The 10,236-nt window shown below is 44.1% G+C and overlaps 1 long non-coding RNA gene across 5 annotated transcripts; it reads left to right on the forward strand.

Moving 5' to 3' along the window:
* The first annotated feature begins 3,550 nt into the window (after positions 1 to 3,550).
* LOC120846245 lies at positions 3,551 to 9,546 on the forward strand. 5 transcript variants are annotated; one of them, XR_006077550.1, is made up of 4 exons: positions 3,551 to 3,737; positions 4,632 to 4,827; positions 5,906 to 6,107; positions 7,258 to 7,381. It is a non-coding gene; the product is annotated as an uncharacterized LOC120846245 (long non-coding RNA). The 5 variants fall into 5 exon arrangements; XR_005798743.2 differs by lacking the exon at positions 3,551 to 3,737 and adding an exon at positions 3,895 to 4,168 and having other exon boundaries at positions 5,906 to 6,065; positions 7,258 to 9,546; XR_006077547.1 differs by lacking the exon at positions 3,551 to 3,737 and adding an exon at positions 3,895 to 4,168.
* Positions 9,547 to 10,236: the final 690 nt, after the last annotated feature.

Below are 10,236 nucleotides of genomic sequence, written 5' to 3' on the forward strand. Positions count from 1 at the left end.
TTCAGAACACCCAGGGAATGTTCGCACGGCATTGGGTGCTACGTGGGAATAAACACTTCGAAAAGTGTGAATATCGCAATTATGTGCTTGGAAGAAACGCATACATTCAAAGCGGGATGGTGCACGCGTGCCGGATGTATTTGAAAATAAATGGAGGCTTTGTGAACCTGTTACCCACATTGTAGTAAAAGTTTCAAAATTAAACTATTATGCAAGAGTATATGTTAGGTAGAGATGCCCTTTCAACCTGCGTTCATCATGCGCAATTCTTTCTTTTTAGCTCAAGATTAAAGAAAGAATATTTTATATGGCAAGATTTGTAAATTCACTCAATTGGGTATAATTGGCCATCTCTATAGAAATCATTTTATATCAGATCCGTCGTTTATTGCCATCCCATGACATCAGACTTTCTGAGGTCACAGTTCATAAATATTTGAATAAATGAACAAGTAGAACAACATTCATGATTTTAGCTGGATTTTTTGTCTAAGCATATGATATGCAACAGTAGTGAAAGGCGTGGGAAAACTTTTCGATATTCAAATTGAAAATATTTGGCCAAAACCACTATTCGCTTCAAACTCAAAATTTACTATTTGCACATGACTATAACTTAGAATCAACTGTTTTTCAAAATTGCCATCGGCCCACGTACATCAGTTAATGTTTTTGTTTATTTTTCACTCCAAAACGAATGAGGACACGGATGGTCGCATAATTATACCTTACGGGATATACTCGGAAGCAGGCCTGAACATAGCAGGTCAAACAGCTTCGAAAGAATATACAGGAAAGGAGACAAAGTGAGGCCTTCTGGTACTCAACGAGAATGTATGACGACCACTGCGGCGTCTGTGTCCAAAAAGTCATCTGTGGTTCCACAACAAAGTGTCCAACCATTGGGGTGTTTCTTGAGGCTATCAACGAAAAAGGCAATTTCATTTGAACCTGCCTTCGTGTTTACTCGAGCGACTCTGAAGAGAACAAATAGGTGAAACAAGCGCCGGCTTTCTGCACAGTGTGGGGATGGCTTCCTTGAAAACTAATAGGGAAGAGGAGACGGTGACCCGCTGGGTGTAAAAATGACAGCACGGACATATCCTACAAAGGGGAAGGGAGAGGGGGGTGCAGACACAGCCCAGACGGAACACTCAGAGACATATTGCACAAGCACCGACACCCGCAGATGGTCCCCACATGAGAAGAGTGAGCCAAAGTCGGTGAAGCGGACATTGTTTGCCGCCCCTACCACCGCGGGTGCCGCTACCTTTATCTCCCGGATCCGTGCTGACTCGTCCGTCAATTTTCAGTCATGTGCTAAAGCAGACAATTTTTTGTTTGTTTAATGTGTGGCCACAGTTACAGTTACAGTTACCCAATACAAAAGAAACAGTGTTACATTTACAAGTTGCCAGCAGTAAAGAGTAACTCGTTACAGGTAAAAGTTACCAAAAAAGTAACTCTAGTTACCGGTAATGCATTACTAGTAACTAGTTACTGCCCAAGACTGCTTGTCATGCATGGTCTGGATACAAATGCTTTGCTCTTACCAGCGCTTTGGTCTTAGGAGAAGCAGCCTTTGAAGCGTCATCTTCGATGTCGCTCATCAAAAACATTGACTTATCAATTTTTGCAAATAAATTATGCACATCAAAATGCTAAAATGGCAAATCACACAAGAAAATAAACACCCTTCGGGTTTAAATTTTTCTAATTTCTCAGTTTACCTTTCTTCTTACTGTAGTGTAACAAATAAAATAATATTGTTTTGGTTTGTGGTTTCTTGAGTCCAATTTTTGTACTGTAACAAGAAAGTAACGGCGTTACTGTTTTTGCAGTGACTGTAACCTTTTACTTTTTGAAGCCGGTAACTGTCACTGTAACAGTGTTACTTTTCCCCCTAGGTAACTGCCACTGTAACAGTGTTACTTTTCCCCCTAGGTAACTGTAACTGTAACACTGTTACTTTAATTTTTGCTGTTAACGTGCCCATGACTGATGACGAGGTTCAATTTCTTTGTTATGCTCTGGTAGTAAACACCCTGCTGTGGGGATAACAAGTTCAATAAAGTACCCCTTATAGTTTGATCTCCTGCCCATCGTATATTATCAGGCACCGAACAGTGGTTCTGAGCGCTGCGACACATTGCACACCGTGCTGCTTGACATTTAGAGCCTTTACCCAAAAGGAGACTTTGCTATCTTTGGCGACTTTAATTTTCAGACATTGACTGGGTTCATCTTACCACGAGCAGCTCAAATGCTGCGCGAGAGTTTTTCAATATAACTGTTTGAATTTTAACCTCACACCCGGTTGTCGAACAACCCACCCATGGCAACAATATTCTTGACCTTACCCTTACAAGCACAACAGAAATAATAAGAACTGTCAACTGTGTTGCTGGCTTAAGTGACCAGGGAATTTTGATCATCGAGTTATCTATCCCTGTGCCGACGCAAGGCCCAACTGTTCAAACAATTCGTGACTATAACAAAGGTGATTACTACGTCACCACAAATCGGAACTTGTCATCGTTCTAGCAGTCGTATGTCGAAACCTTTCGTTCAAGATCGGTGGGAGAAAACTGGTTACTATTTAAAAACAAACTTAATAATTTAACTCGGCAGTTTGTTCCGAATGTCATTGTAAACAGCGACGGGCATAACCCCTGGTACAATAAAACTTTACGATCATTATAAATAACAAAAAGAAGCGCATGTATAAAAGAGCTAAAAGACTAAATAATAACAAAGTCTGGGACGATTATTTTTCATGTCTCAAGTCTTGTACAGAGCGTAAAGTTGACGAAAAAAAAGTTATTTTCTTTGGACCTGCAAGAATTCTGCAAAGTAACCCCCAGAAGTTCTGGAAAGTATTTTCACCCAGAGATAATACTGACTCTATCCGACTAAAGAATGAAAATGTAGACGCCGTGTGAGCCACATTGCACTCCCGCTTTAAATAAATATTTCTCTTCCATACTATCAAATGAAAGCATTGATCATATATATCTAGTTTGCCTCGCTCTGGTTTTGAGCCCATGGCCCCCACTGACACAAACATTTCTGCTTCCAGAATACTTTGACTTATAGAAGGTTTAAAACTCTCATCATCTTAAAGGCCCGTTCACACACATGCGTCCGTAGCGACCGGAACGACCGTTGCAACGGTCTGCAACCGTCAGTTGCCATAGCGACGGAGGGACGCACGCACGTGTCGTTCACGACGCAAGGAGTTGGAGCGAGCCCAACTTTCCCCGATGCGTTGGAAACGACCGAAGCGACCGCAACGACAGACCAATCACAGGTCGAGGAGAAACGAGCGATTCGGAGGAGGAATAATGAAAGGTCACGTGACCCGACGTCACCGGAAGTGACGTCACAAATATAACGTCACGTGACAAAAAAATTTTGTTTTGCTTGTTTTTGTTTGTTTTGTTTTCTGTGACGTCACGGTTTTTAGCGAGGAACCTTTCTTTTATTTTTACTCTGTTGACGTATTATTTTTTTTTTATTTTGTTTATTTTCTTGTTTTTTGCAACCGCGGGACCGCGTTTCTGCGCTTCAGATTGCGTTTTTCCGACTCCTTTGTTTGATATCGTGTCGTATCGTCGTATTTATGTAGTTATTAGGAACGGCAAGGCCTACGTTGTTGCGTCCTTTACCTGAATATCGTGACCGAATCGAGTGTCGGCGATTTGAATCGTGTCTTGCGAACCATCGTCGAACGAAAGGTGAGTGATTTGCGTTTTCCTGTGATGTGATTTCGATGTGTTCGTTCCACGTGTCCGAGCTGCTTCTTCGTTTCAAATACATTTGGCCTGTGCTCACGATGAAAACACGCATCGCAGAAACCTGAAAGCCCGCCAAAAGAGCTCTAAAACCGCATCCCAGACCTGCCGGCAGACTTCCGAGCTAAGCCTGATTAAACAAAAACGTTTGATCCGGCGGAATAATGTGTTTGATATTACATCCCATGTCAACAAGGAACTGCGCTGTCTGTCTTCGCCCCCAACAGGTTTTATTCTTCCGGGTTTTTCAAATCTTTACCAACCCGCGTCCGATCGTAATACCCCGATCACAACAAATAGTTGATCGTGCTCCGATGGCTCCAAACATCAGCCGGCAAGGAAGTTACGTTTTTCGCTTCTATATTTTGACCCAAGTAAACTCATGTTCTCAAACTATGTCATTCTGTCACCACCTCCAGTTGCACATTCTGGCGCACTTGCAGCCTCGTGCACCCTTGCGAGGTTTCCTGCTATCGTACCCTGGATATCATGGATTTCTCGCCGTACGCGAGTGCTCACGGAGGCGGGCTATACACTCTGTATCATAAGTTGTGTGCAGCAGAGGCGCAGGCCCGAGCACATGACAGTAAAAAGCGCCTTTTTTGCACGAGTACCCGCGCAAAAGGACATTCTGCAGAGCTGTGCCCTCGCACCCGTGCCTTTGCTGCACACAACTTACGAGGCAGTATAATAACCGAGCCGTTTTTGTTTCTTTTGCACATTACTGTGAAAGAAGTGTCATTGCTGTCTTCTTCTCAAAGAAAACTCAGAGACGTTAGACAAAAGCAAACAGATAGGAGACTGCACATTCATATGTTTTTCCCCCTTGTGCTACAGGTGATGGCTGGTCGTGGTTCATCAGCGTTTGTTTTGAAACTGATGGGTACCACAAGGCATGAAGGAGGTGACTTGCAGCAGCAAGGCACTGCAAGCCTTCGCAGCAACTGGCTAGCCAGTGCTGCTCTGTTCTGAACTGCACTGCGTGTCATGCGGAGGTTTTGTGCAAGCTCTCTGGGCGGCGACGCTAGCCACGGTAAGTGCATTCTATGCAGCTTCCTTTTAGGGATATATGTGGCTCGCAGGCCATGTCGTGCCAGCGAAATATGTGCCACCCGAGTGACAGCAGTGCTAGTGGCAAGGCTGCGCTGACAGTAATCAACACTGCACTGTGTTTTCATTCAATAACTAGTGACAAGGAACCAAATACTCCCGAGAGAGTCTCGGTTGTGCTTTGATAAACTCCAGCTCGCTTATGAACAGGTGGATGGCACAGATGGCTTTTCCTGGTGGACTTGGTGTCCGTGTTAACATTGCAACCAGACTTTCTTTCAGTTTGTGGCGTTTTTTCGTTGCGGGTGACCAGCATTGCAGTAGAAAAAGATGCAAAATAGTATAATGTTTGCATTCGTTACCTAAATTAATGGCAAGAACAACTGATATACATTTCCACCGACTGCATTTCTCGGAGGAATAGCCTGGACTAAAAAGCTCGCTACACTATGTCGTTCCCTCTTCGCCTGTACAACTCTGCGTCTTCCCTCGATCGTCTTATGTGGCTGCTTCTGTGTCTGCCTAGGCGCTCGGTTGAAATGGGGAAAACTGTCTGCGTTGCACATAACCGCCATTAGAGCCAGCGTGGGCGTAGCTGGGGTAGCCCCCACTATGGCTTCTCCAGCTCGACACAAGTAACATTCCTACCGCTGTTGTGTTAGCAGAAAACAGACCTGCTTAAAACGTACAGTGCACATAGCACACAATGGAGAGGTTGCTCGCCAATCATTTTCTTGGAAGTGTGAGTTGAGCCCTTTCGAGGCAGTTTGCTTCCGCACCGTGCACTATAATCCGCCCGAGAAGAGAAAACAAGATGAATAACCAGTAGGATTTCTTTGTTCCAAGGCTTCTTGACGCAGAAAAAGACTAGGGAGCCAGTATTGTTGCTTTTCTGCTACCCCGTGCGAGACTCAAACCCGACATGCAAGGAAGTGGAAAGGCCTCTTCCTTTCTGCTTTCTTTTGCCTTGGGTTTTAGCTGTGTTCAGAATTCACAGCTCGCCTGCATGCCTACTCTTTTGTTCACTGTGTTACTGAAGTTTTCTGTCGTTGCTGTCCCAGATTGGCTTCGTGGATGCACAGAAATACTCAAGGCGCTTGACGTCTGTGGCTCATCTGTATTGTTTTTCCCGGTACCACGGCATGAAGGAGCTGGCCTCCCTCCCTTCCATCAGCTGCGAGATACTACAAGCACTGGGCTACAGCTGCAGCTAGCCCATGGGTACCGTTCTGCGTCCTGTACTGCATCTAGTTCGAAAGGCAGGTGTGGTCTTTATGGGCTCTGTCACTATGTGCATTTTCTGCAGCTTTTTCGGGGCAACTTCATATTAAGATTCAATACGGACTCGAGTGAGAGGGGGGCATTCTGAGAAAGCCAGCCTCTTTGTTAAACCATTGGGACTGGTATTATATCTACAGAGTTTATTTACACCTTTTGTTATGTACTTTTTTATTTATTTTTATTTTACTAGTTACTTATACTTCAATCTGACACGACAGCCACCAAAAATGGGGAAAGGACAAAAATGTTGACATATTGGCCTTTTTGTTTTCTGGCAGTTTGTTTGAAGAGCCAATGTTGGGGGCCGCCATTCGTGTTATTTTTCCCACACGCACGTCCAGCCTATGTTTACGTAAAGCCCCAATTGCCCCTTAGCAACAAAAATAATTTATGCGACAGACTAGGCGGCAGCATTGTGGACAAAAACAGGCCAGATTATATCTGCCATGTTTAAAAACTACATTCGGTGACAGGTTATGAATTCAGTGGCAAGAATGCACACCGCCTGCCAATCACTGCTGTCAGTTGTCGTGACGTCACGTCCTGCTAAGAAACTAGTATATATTTTTTTTAAATGGCAGGTTTTGGTTGCTGATGCCTCGTAGCACGTCAGCACTCTAAGCAATTCTTCTGCTCTTGGCCTCTCCGGTTTTACTTTGCAAAGTCATGACGGCGTCTGCTTTTGTTTGCGGTATTTCCCGTGTGTCGACGTGAGAAGGCAGCGATTGTATCGCCAAGGAAGTAGCGATCAATCTGCGCATTTATTCCAGCGGCACAGCGTTTACAAACCGGACTTTGCCCTTCACCGAGGGGAAAGTCTACCGACTGGCCCTACAGTTGGCGAGCATTGTGCAGCCGTGAGCGCGTAACTTGTCCGAATGCTTTCGTCTGTATACAGTGACAAAATGACTCGCTGAAATGCGAAGTACCATACAGTACCATGCCGTACAGCAAACCATCGATCACTTGCTGCAGCAACTTTGCGTTTTAAGTCGTAATAATAAAGTGATTTTTAGGCTAAAATCATTTTTTCATACTGCTCAATTATTCGGAATTCTGCACGATCCCCATCGGGTCTGCAATATCGGTCGGTGGTTGTATAACCTTTAAACACAATGGTTACACACCACAGGTACCGGGGACCATGACATCAGTGAGCTGGCTTTCACCTTGTCCAAGGCAGCAGCGGAACACTACGGGCGGGACCCTGGATCACTGCACCATGGATGCCGTCCTGTACCCTGCACGGCACTGCGTGTGGCTTAAGTGGCCAAGCAGAGGGTCATTGCATGACTTTTATGAGGCGCCGCTAGCCATTGTAAGTACATTTTGGACACTCATGTCTGGTGATGTACTTTTGTGCTCTACCGCAGAGCACATTTGGTGGCGGTTCAGTCTTGCCAATTACACCATTTTGAAACGGAACACATTTAGTGGTGGCTCGGTTTAGGTTTCCTGGCTCGGTGATCTTGCAACAGTGTCTAGACTTGGCGTAAACCTTTTTGTACTTCATTGTCAAGGCTAGTGTAATTTCTGCAATGCCGTTGAAGCCACTTCTGCACGCAAACAAGATAAAAGTCGAAGCCACATGCTCGTGCACAGTGTATGACTACATGTATGCATGGGCACTCGTGCCCATGCATACCCACTCGCAACATGGAGCATGTTTGTTTCGGCCGACACTCCACGCGTTCATTTCGGCGTCGCCACTCCACACGTCTATGCACTCGCTGCACCTTGAGAATCAAGTGTGCACCAGAATGCACTCCCGTCATGCATCACTCGGGAGAGGAACAAGAGCAGACGACTGGGGTTTTTCCGCCATAAGGAACGAGAACCGAAAAAAAGGAGATTTTCTGCTAAGAAACTGCGTCCCACGGGCAGCAAAATCGGACGCGAGCTGGGCTATTTATTCTGTGAAGCAAGCAATCGACAACCTGTGCTTCATTTTCAATTTTTCTTTCAGTTTGTTGCCACACACTTTTTTATTTTATTTATTTATTTATCAATACTGCCGGCCCAATATTGGGCCAAGGCAGGAGTGGGGTGATACAGTGTCATACCTGCAAATTATAAACACAACAGTTCTAAACAAAAAGCAATCTTAGCACTGAAAAATATCTACGACTTAATCGAAAGAAGAAAATCAATCAATATCAACAGTATTACAGTAACCAAATGTAAGGCTAGTAATAACAGTAGCAGTAAATGTAACAGCAGTAATAACTAATAAAATAAAGACAGTAAAAATAATGTCATAACAGCAATAAATGCAATCTTAGCACTGAAAAATAATATCTACGGCTCTTCCGAAAGAAGAAAGTGAATCAATATCGATAACATCACCGGGAAGGCTGTTCCAAAAATCAATTGTATGCACAAAAAAAAGATTGTTTATAGCTATTTATTCGAGCTTTAATAGGGGCTACGGTCTGTGAGTGATGCAAGCGGTCCGAGTAAAAACTTTTTGTTTTTAGGTAAATCACGCTATCAATTTTTATACTACTCTTGAAAATCTGAAAGAACAGCTTCAAACGTTGGCTCTCTCTTCTGTTTGACAGCGGGCTTATATTGGCTCTCCTTTTACGTTCGGTCACAGACATAGTTTGTCTGAAATCTGAAAAAACTATATGCACTGCTAGCAATTGAATATCTTCGAGTTCACTGACCAGAGAGCTCTGCCATGGGCTCCACACTCCAGACACATATTCTAACACAGGTCTAATAATTGTCTTATAAGCAAGAATTTCAACGGAAGGGGGAGATTTACCCAGCGTTCCCCTCACGTATCACAATTTGTTAGTTGCCCGCTTCTTAACATACTGTACATGCCTTTTCCACCCAAGGTCACAAGACAAAATCACTCCCAAATATTTGTAACTGTCTACTTCAGTCAATCCTATGCCAGCAACCTCATAGCTAAAATTTAAGATAGTTCTTTTTGTTGTAATATGCATGTACTGAGTTTTGCTAATATTAATATCTTCATGTTATTTTCATGACACCAAGACGCAATGTTAGCCAATGCGTCGCTCACTTTTATCTGGTCTGTAAAGTTTATATTCATCTCGTCTCGTCTCGTGACATGAAGTCGCTCGTCTTCGGGTCTGTGCTGACGGCGTTGTCGCCGATTGCCAGTCGAGGGTTTTAGTGATGTCGGGATAATAGACTTAGGGTTGAATAACTTGGCTTAATATACAGGTGTTATACACAAAAATTACAGCATAGTTAGAGTTCGCTAGTTCTCAAAACTCAATGGCCTCTGCCGTCTAACTCTCTAAGTGACACCCCTGCACTTTATCCACTTGATTTTTTTCCGCATCACTCTTGATGGGCCTTTTATCTCAACTCCTGCTGCATCGCTCTCGATGTGTCTCCTCTCAAGTCTCTCAGTCAACTCCCCCTTCTCAACTCTGCCGCTCCCAACATAGCTACCCTCGTCTCTCTCTTTCACTCTCTCCCTCTAACATGCATTCTCGTCCCTGTGGTAGGGCTACACATATCCCGACAAGCAAAATAATAAATGAGTTCAGTTGGCGCTATCCAAAACAAAACGGCCCTCCGCCGCCGACTCTGTAAACATTCCAATCATAGACCCCTACAAACGCATTTACAAGTCCTTAATATACCTCTCATGTTTACAATAGCCGATTCCCCGTACAACCTAGAAAGGTCGACAACACGGGATGGGACATGCCATCAACGGCATAACGCGGCACAATGTGCGTCAAGGGCAGCTAAAATAATACAAAGTACCTTTGTAGGCAAAGAAGTTATATGCGGAGTTCTATATAAACAGGTGTAAGGTTATAATGTTCACGTTGGCGCCTCCACTTGGGGCCCATCGACCCCGGGAGGGGGCACGCAAGGTGTAGTAAAGATGCTCGAACCCCCGATGAAGGCAAAAAGATACAAAATTACGCAACACGCCCCTTTAACCGAAATGATAACATAAAAAAACAAGATTTGCGAGCCTTTGCTCACGAAACGCCCATTGTTTTCATTGCACAGTGCAACTCCTCCTGTAATACTGCTTTATAAAACTAAGCATCCGAAGCAGACACGCACAAGTGAAATGCTCTGAATACAATAAACTTTTTTTTTTTTTTTT

This window comes from Ixodes scapularis, unplaced genomic scaffold (assembly GCF_016920785.2).
Source record: "Ixodes scapularis isolate PalLabHiFi unplaced genomic scaffold, ASM1692078v2 PGA_scaffold12__126_contigs__length_90152505, whole genome shotgun sequence".
Classification (NCBI taxonomy): Eukaryota; Metazoa; Arthropoda; class Arachnida; order Ixodida; family Ixodidae; genus Ixodes; species Ixodes scapularis.